The sequence below is a fragment of the Capra hircus genome, chromosome 16 (genome assembly GCF_001704415.2).
Source record: "Capra hircus breed San Clemente chromosome 16, ASM170441v1, whole genome shotgun sequence".
NCBI lineage: Eukaryota > Metazoa > Chordata > Mammalia > Artiodactyla > Bovidae > Capra > Capra hircus.
In genome coordinates, this window is record NC_030823.1 from 76,398,790 (window position 1) to 76,417,217 (window position 18,428).

Below are 18,428 nucleotides of genomic sequence, written 5' to 3' on the forward strand. Positions count from 1 at the left end.
AATATGCCTGAGAGCAAACTGATTTCATAAAACAAATATAATTGGCATGGAAATGAAGGTTGTCTTATGCACACAGGTCAAATTCCATCACAGTGATGTTCAAGAGAGTTTAGTACAGGAATTTTAGATAAATCAGTAAAATAAATGGGCTTCTCCATGGTGCTTAGGTATGTTCTATCTCAATCTTTCTTGTAATAGAACTCGTTAGAGAGGTTGGACTTGCACATTTAAAAATTGATTACCCAAGATAAGTGAGATGGGCCCAGTATCCTTTCTAGACTTAATCCCATCTTGCAAGTGTGAAATGCTTTAATACATTGATGTTTCCACACACCCGCACCCACACACCCATTGCTTCATATTTTAGGACAATAAGGGAAGAAGAGCCAGGAAGCGAAGCAGTTAGAGTCACAGGTGAACAGTCTGGCCTTTGGCTCCACAGGCATCACGGCATCTTGGAGTTATTACTTAAGTCAACCTGTTTCTAAGTGTCCTCATTTCCAAACTAAGGATAATGAAGGGGCTGACATTATAGAAACGTGGATGAGAGTTAGACGCAGGGTCTACGGCCTGATGATTTACTGGACGTGAGCACTTAATACACAGCCCTGGTATTGTCAGATGTATAGGGCTGTGCTGGTCTCTTTCCAACTGAGGAAACTGAATGGCAGAGGTGAAGGGCTTCTGTAGGAACTTTGATGTTTTTTTACCGAAACAAGTTGACCCAGCTTTACATTTAGCAGGACTTCTATCAAAACTAATGTTATGAACCAGACAGAATTGTGGTGCTTCCCATTTCCCTTTATCCACTCATTTTTACAGAGATACCTGAGAGATAGAAAGAATTCTAGCCTCTCACTCTGGGTGATTTATTCCATGATTTTGGATTTCTGTCTTCTCTTTTCAGGCCTCAGTTTCTTTGTCTCCTGGTAAGCCTCTAAGGCCCTTTTCTGAGTGAAAATAATAATTTACAAACTAGATAATCAAATTCTTGAGCTCTGATATTTAACTCTAATAAATAAATATCTTAAAAGAAAAAGTATCTACATTTTGATCATAAAAATATTGTTACATGTTAATTATGCATATTATTTAGGCCTGATATTAGGTCAGCTCTCCCTTTGGTTTAATATCCCATTTCAGAAAAAAGTTGTAATGTAAATCAGATGCATAAATTCAAGTTAATATTGACAGTAGTTATGGAAAAGTTTTCTCTACCAAGTCCAAATATGACCATGAATAGCGTGTTATGTATTAGTGTGTGTACGTGTGGTGTATTGCATCACAACTTCACATGACAGACAGTATCTCAATCTAAGTAAGTGTTTCTGAAATTCTACACGATTTTCATTAAACACCCTATTTTACACTTTCAGCTAAGAAGCTATGTTCTACATTTAATATGACCTGCTGCTACATTGTTCATTTTTCTCTTTTATTTCTTCACTTCTAAAACTTGGACTTTTATGGTTCTTTGAATACAATGTTTTTTTTTTTTTTTTTAAGAAAGATGAATGAAACAATCGACATTTCCTCAATTTCATACTATGGCTATTTGATTCTTAATTTTTGTATGCTGTGGATATCTACAAAAGTGATTTAATTTGGATCTATTCTGTGTTTATACACCATTTTAGAGGCAGAGATAATTTTGATGGACACATAGGTTTACGAAATTCATTCTTCATTGCCTGCTTTATGAGACGATTGGATTAGTTGTTGATAACAATTTCTTAAAAGAATAAATTAAGTCCCTTGTATAAACTTCAGTGGTCTTCCCTGGCAGGCTACAGTCTGTAGGGTTGCAAAGAGTCAGATGCAACTGAAATAACTGAGCGCACACACACACACACAGACCTTAGCAGAAAAGAACCCTCAGTGCTGCCATAACTCTGTACGTTTCAAGTGATTTCTTGTGATTCATCGTATATTTCTTATTTAACTCACTTGACATGGTAGTTTCCTCTGTGGACTCCCGTAAGTCATGATGAACTCTCAGTTTTTAAATTTTTATTAATATCTGTGTATCTGATATTTGAAGCTATGAGTTCACTTCCTTTATATTTTTCCCCATGGAAGTTCAGTGTATGTACACCACAGCTGTAAACTCACGTCAACATAAAGTATCGCCTGAATTAGCAAGAGGCTTTATAACTTACCTAAGTTGTTCATAAATAAATAAACCTGAGAAAATTTTCTAAAAGTCAGGGTAAAAGTGTTGGCAAGATTCCTCAACAGATTCTCTCAGTGATCAACTTTCCTATCATAAAAACAGTGGCAACAGCTAATTTGAAATACAATAACTTTTGGTAATACCTTGAGGGTGTCTATTATGTAACTCTTAGTTTTCCAAATCAGCATTTGGAAAACCCCCAAAATCATATCAGATGATTGCAGTAATAACAGTTAAGATCCATCCCATAGAGAATCCCCTATTTTGTTGTGCAACCCAATGGTTCAAGGGTTTTGTGGAGTTAGCACAAAATATCCCATTCGAAAAGGATCTTCACAAAGAAGCGATTATGCTGTTCCCTGTCCTTACTGGTCTCATCAGTAAAATGCATCATCAGAGGCATCCACCATCTCTTTAAACTACACAATTTTACATACGATTCTTCACATCAGAAATCAGCCGATTCAGATGAAGACTATCCCTCAGAAGGTATGTAAAGGAAAGAGAGTTTACACAGAAAGTAATTTTAAAAAGTGAAAATTAACACTTAAAAGGAATAGTCTTTAACAGGTATAAGTGTGTCTAGATTCTTTAAAAGATGGACCATTTTTGTCACACATGTAACACAGTGAGATAATTTTGAGAGCTCAGAATTCATCGATTTCAGAGCCTCAACTTTAGTTAATCACGTAGACATATGTCTCAGGACCTTGAAAACCTACTAGCTCTAATTCCACCAAACTACAGATAGGGAAATTGAGGACCAAAAAGAGTCAATCAGATATTTAGTAAACATCGTTTTTACTTCTTACACAGTACCTTCATTTGCTGTGTGACTATAATGAGAAAGAGACATAAGAATACTGAAAGATAATTAATGAATTGACCAGAATTTTGGAGAAATAAGAATAAAAAAGACCTCAATAAATATCACCTACTATGAAGCTATCTAGGGGGAAGGAATGTAGGTAGCTTGAAGGCTAAAGAACGTGATAGGTGGTTGAGAAGAAGAAAAGAAAGGAAAAGTCAAATAAATAGTCAATATGTTTGAAGCTCTTTCTGATGAGACTTTATAAAGATAGCATTCCATACTCTCGAATTCATTTTATACTAAAAATGTGATGTTTTTGAAAAAAGACCACGGGGTCACAAAGAATCAGACATGACTGGCAACTCAACAAGAGCAACATACAAAATTTATAAAAGAAATATATTTTCAATACCTTGTGCAGCAATATATTCTTTTAAGAAATGATGCAGTCAAAATCACTATGCCATTTTTTTTTAAGTGCCTAGCATAGAAGACTTGGAATGATCTTTATTGAGGGCTACAGTATACTCTGGTTTGAATCTGAAAAAAAAAAAAGGTGGAGTCTTGCATAACTGCGTGTCTTTACCTTCAAACTGTATTAAGCCTAAATATTATCTGGAGTAAATATTACTAGTGGTTGCCAGTTGTCCAATCTTGAAATAGTGTATAGTTCATAAATACAAGTTGAAAATAGTTTAGCAATCTCAAGTATATAACCCAGGTATGTTGGTTGCATCGTTTCCCTTTGGGAATTAAGATCTTGGATTAATTTTTAAATTGACTGTAGGTATCTCTTGATCTGAGGTGGGCATGGCAACCGACTCCAGTGTTCTTGCCTGGAGAATCCCTGCGGACAGAGGAGCCTGGTGGTTTACAGGCCATGACATCTCTTGATAGAGGCCTTCCCTGGTGGCTCAGTGGTAAAGAATCTGTCTGCCAATCCAGGAGATGCGGGCTCAACCCTTGGGTCTGGAAGATCCCCTGGGGGAGGAAATGGCCACCCCCTCCAGTACTCTTGCCTGAGAAATCCCATGCAGAGAGGAGCCTGGTGGGCTACAGTCCAAAGGGTCACAAAGAGTCAGACATGACTTAGTGACTAAACAACCACAGCAACAGCTCTTTGTGTTACCCTGAAGTTTTCTCTCTGAAGATTATGTTTAAGAGAACACAGGACCTTACAAGTTCTGATGTGGGTTTCTGCTCAGAGGCCCTCAGAGAGATGTCTAAATGTTAAGGGGTCGCCGTGGAGAGGCACTGCCCAGCAGTTCATGCAAATCCACAGTAATACTGTGTTCAAATAAAGATCTTGGTTTCCATACACCTTTTCAGAAATATGTTTGCTTCTTTATTAAAGGAGATCTGGCTCGAGAAGAAGAGTGACAAGCATCTTCTACAATCAATGTTCATTTAACTATCACATTGTCGCTATTGTCTTAGCAAATCAAAACAGAGGTAACTTTAGTGACTCCTTAGAATAACTTAAAAGAAGCACCCTAACGAGATGGTATGCGAATTAAAATGTGAAAATTAATATTCACGCATGAAGCTGCCTACAGCACGTTCTTTTTATGAAAACAGTGAAATGAGAGTAATGGGGATCATACTGAAGCGTAAAGTTATAACCAGTCACCAATACCTTATGTGAAAATGGTTAAAGGTTAACTCACTCAATTCTAAAGAATCTGAGTAACAAGGATTAGGTAGTAGGCATATTTTCTCAGTTTCTGCAATCAAGGAAGTTTTGTTGAGGCAAGGTAATGAAATCTTTCAACTTAACAAATTTAATCACCATTGCATTGTGGTTTTTAGGCTAAAAATAAATAAGTAAATACTGTTTCCAATGAATATGTGTGTTTGAAAATTTTTCAGTAATTTTAAGGTGAATTGAGTAAAAGCGAATTTAGAAACTTCATAACTGATAGCTTGTTCACTTTTTGCTTTTTCTTTTGCTACATTAGTAGGTGATTAAAGTATAAAAATGGAGATATGAAAATGACCTCGCAAAGGAAAGATACTGATTACTTCTATAACCAGAGGGGTATCAGGAAATGGAAAGGGATTTGGAGTCCTCCACTGTGTATTTGTTTTTTAATTGCTTGGAGTACATAGAGAAAAATGTTACAAGTTATAAATCTTGGTTGCGGAAAGATGATGCTGTTTATTATATTGCTTTTACTCTTCAGTATAGTCTGAAATATTTGTAAATTGAAAATGAAATTTTCTCCTATTTTTAAAATTCTAATTAAAGAAGACATGTTTATATGTGATTCGTTTAGTGAAAATTTTAAAATTTCATTTGATTTCGTTTTCTTCTGAGTTCAAAATTTATATTTAAAATAAGTAAATTTATGTAATTTATAAAACTATCTGCTAAACAAAACACTCAGCAGAAAGATAAAATCCTAAATATTTTAAATATATTCTGATACCTGAGGAGCTTTCTTTCCCCCTTTTATGTTAGTATAGTTTGTTTGGGAACATTTTATATGTTTCGATACAAGTTAACCTTTTAGAGGCATAAACATGACAATTTTATTCAAGATATCAATGAATGAAAATGTATAATTTGGTTTTGTCTTGTATTTATAAACACTATGTAAATACAGAAATACACTTCATGGAATGTGGTGGTAAGAAAAGTTTTACTATACTTCAGGCTAAAGTTCCATGGAATTTTGTGTTTCCTTTTCTTAGTTAACGCAATTTTAAAAAGTCAAACCAATCCTTTGGAAAAACACAAACAAAATCTGGAGCATAACAGCCCCTTGTATCACTAAGAGTAGACATGTGAAAAATTTAAAGCAATCATTATACATGTTTTTCTACTTTGGATTTGTTAGGCAGGAATCACTATTTTAAATATTCTTGCAAAACCTCCTCATAACAGCAAAGGGACCAAGTTGGTTTAAATGTAAGCTGCACCTGAATAGCCTTGGCTATACCTATAGTCACTGTCTTAATTATTAAAGGAATCAGATGTAAGTTTCCAGGTCTTGACTTTTTATTTTAATGTGGGCACCCTAGCCCCTGGATGGTCTGCCTGCTCAGCTTATCTGCTCATTCACAGTCTGAAGTTTGCACACAGTTTGCAGTAACAGGCAAGTCCTTCCAATGCGTTGCACCTGGACCAGGCAGACATATGGGGAGCAGAGGTCAAGGCCAGCTCTTAATAAGCACTGACTCCACAGGCTTCAGACTGTGCAAGCTCCAGACGACCCCCGCGGCGCCATCTTGCAGCTCTGATTTTCTTCCTTTCAGGATGTAGTATAATCCATAAGTACAACCAAATCACGCGCGGCTCAGTGTTTGCTTTTTATCTTCCAGTTTTGTTTTGTTTTTCCCCTCCACAGAGATTTCAGAAATTAACCCTCTTCTGTCCTCAGACTAACCAAAGAGTAGATTTCTTCATCGTCACCGTTTTCAGTTTAAATCTGTTTTTTTTTTTAACTTTCCTTTTCTTTAAATTAATTTTTATTGGAGTGTAGTTGCTTTACAGCGTTGTTAGTTTCTGCTGTATAGCAAAGTGAATCGGTGATAATGTATGTGTGTGTGCGTGATCACTCACTTCAGTCCTGTCCAACTTTTTGCGACCCCATGGACTGTAGCCTGCCAGGCTCCTCTGTCCATGGGATTCTCCAGGCTTGAACACTGGAGTGGGTTGTGATGCCCTCCTCCAGGGGATCTTCCCTGACCCAGGGATTGAACCCTGTATCTCCTACACAGGCAGGTGGGTTCTTTACCACTGTGCCACCTGGGAGGCCCTAGTCCTCTGTTTCGGATCTCCTTCCCATTTAGGTCACCACAGAGCTAGCAGCTTAAATCTTCACGTCTTTTCAGGGCAAGACGTATGTACTTTGTGAAGTGACCACAGCAACCAGAGCAGTGGCCAGGGTTGCGTTTTCCCCCAGTACAGGTTAATAATGTCTTGATAGGAGGCTAATGGTAACAAGGCAAATCAGTGAAGTCAGTCTCTTTAACGAATGTTTCTGAAGCAATAAGCTTAGATACTTAAAACCTTAAATGGCACTTTTTGTTTCACTCTGATGCCCTAGCCCTCAGAGGCTACATCTCCACACAGGCTTTTGGATAATCTGGCCATAGGATGAACATGTCTCTAGTCCCCCTTTCTGACACATTCTCCTCATTTTTGGATTATCTGGTCAGCTCACACGCTCCCATTCTGACGGACATAATCTTTCTCATACTTGGGTTCTGTTTCTCTAGTCCAGTGTTTCCTGAGGGAGAAGTTAGGTCCTTACGATTGTAATAGTAACTTCTCTGCAGGAAAGACACCCAGTCACGTGTGCATTGCCAGGATGAACAGAATCCAGCTCACACGCATCCCTCGAGAGTAGCCTTCCACTCCCACGTGGGCACAGACCACGTGCTGGAAGCAGCGGCTGGCCAATCAAATTCAGTCTTATTGGCCCACAGCCATGCAGAATTTCAGGATGCCAGAGACACCTGCCTCTGCAGGGACAGGTATTCTTCTGATGTCCAGTACATCCTGCTAGCCCCATTCTCCCTACAGTTGAAAAATATACTTTAAGCCTCTTATATATAGCGTGATGAACTATACTCAGTATTTTGCAATAATCTATAAAGGAAAAGAATCTGAAAAAGATTCTAAATATATGTAATGAATCACTGTACTGTACACCTGCAACCACTACAACATTGTCGATCAGCTATATTTCAATGCCGTATATATAAGTACGTGTGTGTGTGTGTGCACGCGCGTGTATGCTTTTTCTTGTCTGACTCTTTGTGGCCCCAAGGACTGTAGCCTGCCAGACTCCCCTGTCCACGGGATTTTTCAGGCAAGAATATATATATATATATATATATATATATATATATATATAGTTTAAAAGTTACAGCTCTGAGTGTGACCCTTAGCTGGATAGTTCAGGCTGAAGCCAGTGCTACCCAAGCAGAAATGGCTGAGAACCCAGCACAGCAGGTGGGAAACCTCAAAGGTTGGGGTGTGTGAAGTCTGGGGAAAGAGCCTTGAGAAGGAGAGTAAAAACAGATTCAAAGGGGGTTCCCAGGAGAGCCAAGAAACCCTTGTTTCTCGAGCACCTCCATCCCCAGCAGACCCTCACTGTGGTGTGGAACAGGAAGGGGGAGACATTTTGCACAGCTTGCAGCTTCAGCGTGGGTCACACGTTCTTCCAAGCTGTCCCCTAAAGCGCCAGGACACACAGGGTGAGAGGCAGAGGGACAAAGCTCCACCATGACCCCGCAGGAATACAAACACCCGCGTTCCCTTAGTATTTGCCATTACTTACGGTCCTGCAGAAGCAAGAGCACCTCTGCTTTTCAGATTAGCATGGAAGAAGGGAAGGTGGGAGGAGCTCAGAGTCCCATTTCTTCTTCTTTTCTTTTTAAAAAGGTTTACTGGAGCTGTTTTCAGCTATTGTATTGGTTTCTGCTGTACAGCAAAGTGAATCAGCTACAAGTATGCATGTACCCCCTCTTTTACGGATTTCCTTCCCATTTAGGACACCACAGAGCCCTGAGCAGAGCTCTCTATGCTGTACACTAGATTCTCATCAGTTATCTAATGTACAGAGTTCTATTTCTTATTCACACCTGTTGTGGGTGTCTTAGATTCAACCACCTGAAATTACACCACCAATATAATTTTAATCATTTTCCCCAAGATCCCATTTTCCACCACCTCCCTCACATACAGGTCTAAATTTATTGCTCATTCAAATCTATAATTTAAAAATTAAACCTAAAAGGTAAACATTATGTATCATTTAATACCTTGACTCTGAATTATACTTCAATTTTCTGCTTATATTTTAACTTCTTCTATTTCTGACTATATTTCAGAGTAGTGGAAAAAGAACGGGCTAAATCACTATCCTATATATATTTTTCTAATGAATTTTTATAATTCATAAATCAGTGGAAAAACCTTACCAGATATGAGCAAGATATAGTAATCAAAGCATATATTTAATGGCATAGTGAGAGTTCTAATATTTTGGTATCACAAGTTGATTCAGATATATATATATGTATATATGGCATATATATATATACATATGACATTCATCTCAGAAATTTAAATTATAAGGTTCAAAACAAATTGACTTTGCATGCTTAGAATATGCCTTCATAGCTGTGAATCCCATGGGTGATTCCATTTTAATTTTTGTGTAATTTGGATGCAAAGAAATTCTAATTGACCTTATCAGTCATAAGGTGCATTTTTTTTTTACACAGTTCCACTAATGTAGCTTTTGATGAGGCCTCCCATTTTTGACAAACTAGTAGACTGGCTTGAGATCAAAGTTACCTGAAGCAGACTGTGCAAAGAGTTCCAGACAGACGCAGTGCTGGTGGATGGCCAGTAGCATTTCAATGCCACTGATGGCTAATCTGGAGTGTTTCTTATCTCCAGCATACATTTTAGAAAACATATCCCTTTGGTATGTGCTCCTTTATATCTTTGTTACACCAAATAATCAGTTTCAGAAAGAAAGCTTGTTTTTGTCTAACACTTTTACTATCCTAAAATTAAACTTTTCAAAAGAGAACATCTTAGTGGTAATAAATGCTGAAGAAAACTGATTCAAGAACTTATTGGAAAGAAAAAACTGAGAATTGCATGCCCACTTTTACAGCAAATATGATCTGCTAAGCTATACGACTCTGCAGATTATATCCAATTCTTGATGGATCTTTTACTAATTCCAAGTCTAAACGAAATGTCCAGAAAAATACAGCTTTTCTTTATATAATAACTATACATATTATGAACCAAGAATTTTAGATAGTGGATATTTTCATGATAAATTTAATAATACATATATATATATATATATATATATGAGAAGGAAATGGCAACCCACTCCAGTATTCTTGCCTGGAAAATCCCATGGATGGAGGAGCCTGATGTGCTACAGTTCATGGGGTCACAAAGAGTCAGACACGACTGAGCGACTTCACTCACTCACTCATATATATATGTATGTTCCAATAATGATGCTTTATTCAAGTGACAAGGAAAATAAATTTAGCATCATCCTCTTCCATCTGAATTCAGCCAGTATGCTAAATCTTGGTGCATTTTTAACCGATAAATAGCTTTCCTGCTAGTTGAGAGACTATGGAAGTGCCTGAGAACTTAAAAAAAATGAATTATAATGAAATGGCAGAAACGGTCATCTTAAATAATTTGCACTGAGGGTTAACTCTGCAGCTATATTAATATTAGTAAAAATGAAATATCTTTGATTCGTTTAGATTGGCTGGTAAGATGCAAACACAAAGACAAAACTGAGGCAAGGAGGCTCACAATGCCTCCACTATTTCTCCACTGGCCCTTCCTCTGCACATGGTCAATTAGAATTGAAAATCCTGTGCTGATTTCATTCGCTGGAATTTTTAAACAGGTCAGGAAGAAAGATGTTATTGAAAGGAAAATCTCATCTAAATAAGAAAGGAGCGCAGGGCCATCTGGTCTTAGCCATACATATAAAAAGTTATTTCAGCTGAACTGCAGGACTGATGCTTCAAAAGGTGTGCCAAAAATCAACCCCAAATCTGTTTACTGTAAAATGTCCCCAGCGTTCCTCCTTAAGCCTCCAAATATGCGATACACAGCTCATTTCCTATCTGTGATTCATGAGCCGCTCTGACCCCAGCGCCTCCCTGAGCTTCCCAGGGTCTCAGGCAGTAGCAGGGTGCTCAATCACTCTTCAGACACATCTCCCTCGTGGGGTATCCACAGGGCCGTGGACCTCGTGAAAATGGTGAAAATGACTTTGATAGTTTTCCCTCAAACGGATTTAGAGTGCAGCCTGCATGGAGGCTTGGAAGGCTAAAACCTGAGGCTTGGAGCAACCAACCAAACCAGTTCCCCTTCTTTCCTCCTTGAGGCTGGTGGTGGGCTCCTGTGCAGTTCCTGCGCGGTGCCCGGCTGGGCATCCACTCAGAACGCTTCCAAGCCCTATGCCTGAAAGCTTAGCTTGAAAACAACAAAACAAAACCCAAATTTCTCTTTTCATGAAAAGAAATTATGAATGTGAGTCCACTTTCAGAAATCATCTTCCTAATGGTAAGAAACAGAAAAGGTTTAAAAAATATGGTTTTTGCTGTTTGCCAAGTAAGAGTCCTGTGTTTCAATATAATAAAAATATTTTTGATATGAGGCATTTGCAAGAATTATACCATCAATACCTTCATTTAACCAGTATCTGAGCACAGACTTAGTTAGCTGGCATCACCACCCAAATTTCATTGTCTTAAAATGTTAATAAACTGACTCAAGAACATCTTTAAGACTCTGTTTATAACAATACCATTTTAATAATTATTTTTTGCCATAAGACTATGGCAAAATATGCCCTTTACATCAACTATACGCGCTACATGCAGGTCCAAAAATACAGGATTATAACATCAACACACGTTACACAAGATTACAGGTTTCAACTAGTCTTTTGAGAAATAATTGAATTAGGTATATTCTATTCCAAGAAACACAAGAATCCTGATAAATCCCTGACATCAGATGTCATTGATTGTTTTTGTATATTTACTATGTTTGTTCTGCCATTTCAAATAAATCATTACTATTGTGTGAGAGGAATCAGCTGTCCTATAGTAAATTGTTCTTTCTCTGTTATGCTCTGAAAAACCATTTGTTCTTGAATTGGCGTTACGTAGTTCAACTGTTTCAATCAAGTCCATTATCTTCTTTTCTTTGCAAGATGACTTTTTAGTAACGTGTATTCCCAGCAGGCCATGCTATGTTTTGCTTTTAGAAAGTAGGTGAAATTTAAATCCAACTATTTGCTTGTTTTTTAATCTTTGATAAAAACAATTCTATAATTCATCCTCAGGCAAGAATGTTGGGAGATCCGTTTATGTAAAAATTATGGAGTCAGGTCCAAGAATTTCTCAGAAAAGTTATTTATTAGTTCACACTGGAGCTTTACCCCGCAGAATGTCACCTAACTTGTGGAGCTTGCTCGTTCTAACTACAAAATGTGTTAGTTCTTTAGGCTGTATACTTTTATCAATAATAGTAACATGAAAGCAAAAAAGAACGAGACACCTTTTCACTTGTTTCGAAAGAATCACATGTCCCAGCAACAAAATGAATCTCATTAATCTGTGCTAAATAATTACTGCCGTTCATGTACATGCAATTCGCAAATCTTTCAAAGTTAACCCTTTTTTAGTGTGCAAGAAATAAGCATTAAGAGAAAATTCCAAAATTAAGAAAATAACATGTCAAATACTCAGTATATAAGAACGGGTAATATACCCGGTCATTCTATATTAATGAAGATTAATTTAAACTGCAGACCAAAACTTGGTAATTAAGAGACGTTATGTATACAGTTGTTCTGTTTGCGTTTCAGATATGGCAATGTGCTTTGGTAAAATTATGAAACTTTGTTCTATTTGAGTTCAGTAAAATAAAATCATGTACTTAAATATACACATCATTAAAAATCTGTGAACAGTTGCTTGCTGAGTAACTGTATAGTGTAAGGCCCATAAAATAGACTTGAAAATAAATACAAATGCTGTACCAGCCCGCAAAATTCTAACCCACCTATCATCTACCACAAAGTACACAAACAGCGCGTTACTTCTAAAAAATCATTTGTATGGGTTCTTCCCTCTCGCCATAAGTAAATAGCAAAAATGATTGATTAGGTGACAAAAATTTGAGTAGCAAATAAAAATCACCAAGTCACAACAGATATCAGAACCGCAGCATTTTTATCCACATGATTTCAAAATGCTCCACGTTTCCACACCCTATTGACATCATTGAAATTCAGCCACCTCTGAAATGTTCAGCCAGCATGTTAATCAGGCTGCCCAGGGTCAGGAAACTCTGCCTGACTGCATGTATCTTGATGAATATGGCCATCCCACCCCACAGCACATCTTCAAAAGAAAGATAGTTGCAAATAAAATGGTCCTTTCCTGTGGGTGTCGGTTAACCCCACAAACAGGAGAACTTCCTATGGGCACAAACCCAGCAGACATTGGTGATTAGGTGATTGAAAATGTTGCCCACAAAGGTGAAATTTTATATGTGATGACATCACCGGCAAACCTGGGTTTCTTTGCGATAGAATGATATACGTGCCTGGCTGAGTGTGTCTCTGGGAGTGAGTGTGTGTGTGTGTGTGCGTGCATGAGAGAGAGAGAGATGCTTAAAGAACAGCATCATCAGAAACCAGTATAACCTTCTGCAAGGTTTGCAAGAAATCTTTCCACAGACCTTTGACTTTCTCCAGATTGCATACAGCTCAAGTTCATTCAGAAATGCATTTCCCCCCCGCACCAACAAACCGCGTTTTGTTTTGTGAGCACCGCTGTGAATCCTAAAATATCCCCGTGGGTCTGTGGAGATGCGATTTCTGTACCAAATGAGGCGTGGGCGTCTATGGAATAGGGTGTGGGAGTTAGGAGGGTCCCTGGGGGACGTGCATGGGCTCCGAGAAGACCTCTTGGTCTTAGAGGCAAGGAAGGGGTTAAAAAATCGAGGCCGTCTGGGGTAGGAGAAAGGGGATATTGTTGTCTTTAATCTTTCCGCAGTCTGTCTAAGACTTCCATCCCAGATCTGCAGAGCAGTGGGATAGGTCGGGCATGCACTGCACGCAGGCTCCTTGATTGTAGCGGGGGACCTGGCTGCGATCCAGACAGGCCGGGCTCTGTTGATCATTATGTCTGGCCTTCAGGTGTCTCGGCGCACAGTGGGCGGCGGTGGGGGAGGTGTGGATAACAGGAGCAGACAAAGAAAAAAAATGGTGTATTTAAAAAAGATGATGTGAAAATGTGTGTCCAAGTCCTCTTAAAAAAAAAAAAATGACTCCTACCGTCTTGGACTTTTATAATTAGAACACTCGCTGGGCTCTGGTAGATCTCTTTAAGCCATAATTAGTTATGTCTGGAGCCTTTGAATAATTCCCTTCCGTAATTGATGGAGTTAATATTCTCTTTCAAAAATCAGGAGGATGGGGCTTTCTCACAAACTCCCTTTGGGCTGGAGGTTCTGCCGGTCCGAGTCTTCATCAGCGAAAAATCACATTGATGTGATTGACCTTTTAATTTCTTGGGAGACTTAGCGTATAACTTTTTAAGGATTTGGATGCTTCTAGAAGTGCGGTCATAGTGCCTGGTTGGATTGCCCTCACTGGATGTAAAAAAGCAAGCAGGAGTGCAGGATCATTCCTCCCCATTTGTTTCTAATTAGTTTATAAATAAAAAAGGTGCTTTGTATGTGGCTTCTGCTTGAAACTCCATCAAAAAAAAAAAAATCTTACCACGAATATGACTTAGATGCTAACCGTACCCTTGCGTGCTAGTCAAAAGAAATCCCAAATTACTTTATTCTTTAAGCATTCTTCTATAAAGCAGCTTCCGCATGCTTCCTCCCCACCCCCACATCCTCCACCCTGTTAGGAATTAAAAAAAAAAAAAAATCCTTATACACGGAAGCCTGGATCCCTGGACAGAAAGCTGTCTTTCTCGTCTGTCTTCACACTGGCCACTTTCAGCAGTCTTCCCCTTGTGCCCGGACTTGATTTCACAATTTGTGGACGAAAACCCTGAGACCAGTTCAGTCTCTATCACGACGAGAACATGAAAAGTGGTGGTTAAAAAATAAATAGAAAGAAAGCCCTGGCTTGAAGCCATTGTTCAGAATTTAAGAGCTATTTGCCCCCAAGTGTCTAAGCCGTCTTTCATAGCTAATTATAATAACTGTCAGATGTCTGGAGAGTGGATGGTACCCTCATCTGCGGAGTCAGCAAAGTTTGTCTTTTATTTTTCTTGGGGACAGATCAAATCTGATTAGGCTTTAAGAGCGAAAAGAAGAGAAGTGAGTACATACGTGTGTGCCTTCATTTTTTTTTTTCTTATGAACAAAGCAGCGTGCTGGAGCGATGTTTCGAGGGGCAGTCTCCTGCAGCTACTCTTGGAATGCCTGACTTTTATTTTTCATTCTTTCCCTTTCACAGAATCCAGCATGCAACAATTGTTTCTGAAACCTTTCCCTGCCAGCTGAATAGCCTTCTAGACACACATCAAAGAGTAGCTCAGAAAAAAAAAAATCTTCACATATCGGATGCTTATGACAAAACTATTTTCGTCAACACACTGGATAGAGAGAAATGGATACTCACCATTTCCAAACGGTTATCTGTGCTGGTTCCACGTCCCTGGAGGCACGGCAGAGGCGGTGGCCAGACTGTCTGTCCTGCAGGTGCAGAGTCCTGGGGTCCAGGCAGGAGGGGGATAGCCAAGTGTTTCCAAAGTCCCTCGGAACTCAGGCACTTGTGCACAGGCATCTCTGGCGGCTCTGAAGCCTGTACTATCTGCAGTTCTGAATTGAACTAGATTACAGCCCATGTGAAAGGCAGGGGCAGCGAGTCATGTGGGGGACACACAGCTACCCTATTGGCCACCGGGAGCTAGCTTAGGCATTCTGCCTTCTCCTCCATTGGTGAATAGTTAAAAATGAAAGCATCTGAGTCGTCCTCTCCAGCTTATTTGTCCTTTATGTGTGCAGGAATGACTGTAGGGTTTCACAGTGACAGAACTCGTTAAGGAAGCCACTGAAGTCATCCTTCAGAGGCTGCTGGGAGGGGTCTGGAAGCCCAGCATTTTCACGATGTTTTTGCCCTTTATATCCCCCTGTCCTGCAGTTCTGTCTGTGATTTGCTTGTTTGCCTGTCAGGAAAACGTGTGTGTGTGTGTGTGTGTCTGTGTGTGTGTGTCTGTGTGTGTGTGTGTGTGTGTGTCTGTGTGTGTGTCTGTGTGTCTGTGTGTCTGTGTGTGTGTGTCTGTGTGTGTGTGTGTGTGTGTGTCTGTGTGTGTGTCTGTGTGTGTGTGTGTGTGTGTGTCTGTGTCTGTGTGTGCGTGTGTGTTTTCCCTGGTTAACTTTGGACATGACAGAAGGTAAATGTTCATCTCATTTCTCTGCTGAACTCAGTTGTATTTGGAAGCACAAAACCAATTTTTCTTCAATGATGAATTCTCAGAGTTGATTTTGATGTTGAAAGAAGCTTAATTGCAGTTCTCAACAGCCTAAATTGTCCATTAGTGACACTCAGGAATGGAGTAAACGTTTTTGAGTGGCTGTTACAGTCTGGAGAAGTTGTGGGGGTGGGGGATTATTAAAAGCTAACAATATCAAAGAAGCTTCAGCTAAGCAGGGAAGGAACATGATCCTTTTTCCAAAACCATTCCTTCATTTACTTTTTTGGATAATGCAAAATGAGCATCTAATGGGCAGGCAGAAGGTACTCTTCAGTTATCCCAGCATTATTTAATTCAGCGGATCCCTAAAACTCTCCAGTGCCTTTGTAAAGATTTAAGGGGGGGTTCCCTTATAGAACGTGACATCACACCCTACCGTCCCAGGGTGAGAAGGTGAGCTCTCACGGACTGCACCCCGCTACTCATTTTCCTGGATTCAGGATCCACAGACCTGTGTACAGCATGAAAGGGGACGACAGAGCGAGCAGTACCCGGGGGCTTTTCCTTGCAAACCTACGAAGAGCCGGTCACTCTTGTTTGGCTGCTACAGCAGCTCACAGGGTCAGCTTTATTACTTTCATTTCTCAGAGGCAAGAACAGACTCAGATGCTTTATAACCACGGAGTGCTTGATGAGAATCCCTGTTGGAGTGACCCCATGTCAGCTTTGTCAACGAGAGATGTTGCCCTCTTAAATATTAACAGTGGTCCTCCCTTGCAGGCACCTTCCTGTTGTGCGTGCCGGGTAACGTGCCAAGCACCTCACATCACCTTGTTCCATCCTTACAATGACCAGTGAGGTGTGATGTGTTCAGTCGCTCAGTCGTGTCTGACTCTTTGCGACCCCTAGCCCACCAGGCTCCTCTGCTCATGGAATTCTCCATGCAAGAATACTGGAGTGGGTGGCCATGCCCTCCTCTTCCAGGGCATCTTCCCCACCCAGGGATCAAACCTAGGTGTTCTGCATTGCAGGCGCCATCTTTACCACTGAGCCCCCAGGGAAGGCCAGCGAGGTAGCTCTCCTGTTGTCTCAGTATCAGACAAGCGGAGATGAGGATGATGCTGGGTTATAAAGTGGGGGATTGGTGGCACTATTCAAGCTGGCTCTCCTCCAGTTTATACACCACACGAATTCTCATCAGGGTGTTGAATACATTTTATTAATTCCCTTTCTGGTGTAGCACATTTGAGTATTTCATGTGTATGGAGAATATGCACTGTAGTCATCCAAGCGTGTTCAGTTCAGACCTACACATTACTGTTAAGTGACTGTACGCTGGCTTTAGTGGAACAGCTGAGGAGGCATGTTCGCCTTTGGGCCCCCTCGAAAGGCCTCAAATGTCCTGCAACAAAAGAAGCTCCCACGTTTATCGAAGGAACAAATTTACCCAGGATATCAGTCTGGGCCTTCATGTCCTACAACTAGTCTAGAGTTTGAAACCCATCAAATTGTAGGATAAGGCAAACCCTGGATCCTTTTCCAAGTAGGGTTGCAAGTTCCACTTCAGCCAAGGAAACACTGAGGGCCCTTGTGGAGTTTCCTGAATGTGTCCCCCGCTGCAGCCCAATCATACGAAGTAAAGGAGACTTCCATTCAGACTGCCCGGCCTTGGGGGATCTGTTTGGAGGCTGGAGGTCATCACTTAGCATGTTCACCTGTACTCTCGAATATATGGATATATGCCATCGCCCAGAGCAAAGGACTGCAGGCTAGGTTAATCATAGGTGAGTAGGTGGAATTAGGGGCTTCCCAGGTGGGCACTGGAGGTAAAGAATCCGCCTGCCAATGCAGGAGACATAAGAGACATGAGTTCAGCCCCTGGGTCAGGAAGATTCCCCTGGAGGAAGGCATGGCAACCCACTCCAGTATTCTTGCCTGGAGAATCTCAGGGGCAGAGGAGCCTGGAGGGCTGCAGTCCATGGGGTCGCAAGGAGTCAGACACAACTGGAGCGACTTAGCACACACACAGGTGGAATTAGAGGATCATTTGTGTCTTGTTTTTGAACTTTCCTTGAGTGGTATCGTTTCTCCACGTTGCCACCACCTTCTGCCATCCAGAATTCAGTTCTAAGCCTGCCTTCTCATATAGAACCTACGTGATCCTATTTTCACTAAGGAAGTTTCTCCACTTAGTTTATTTCAAGGCTGGGCAGTATCTCCCTCTTTTCTGATCCCTCATAATGCTTTTCATAGTAGAGATGAGATAAACGTGTGTTGATGTTGTTTTTTGTCTTACAGTGATCAATTCCCAAGCAGTTACCCGATCCGAAACACATCCAGCAAGATAACACTGAGGTGTTAAAAACAACATTTTAAAATAGAGCCTAACGAGTGAGGCTGACACTGGAGAATGAGGAGGAAGAAGCTTCTGAGATCACAGAGTCTTCCCAGGATCGGTGGAGATTGCTCATGGGA

General features: G+C 40.2%; 1 long non-coding RNA gene across 1 annotated transcript in view; it reads right to left on the reverse strand.

The window, feature by feature from the left end:
* The window catches only part of LOC102174324, a 46,339-nt gene extending 30,978 nt beyond the window's left edge, over positions 1-15,361 (reverse strand). The window contains exon 1 of the long non-coding RNA XR_310619.3: positions 15,158-15,361. This is a non-coding gene — a long non-coding RNA (uncharacterized LOC102174324). The remainder of the gene's footprint in view (positions 1-15,157) is intronic.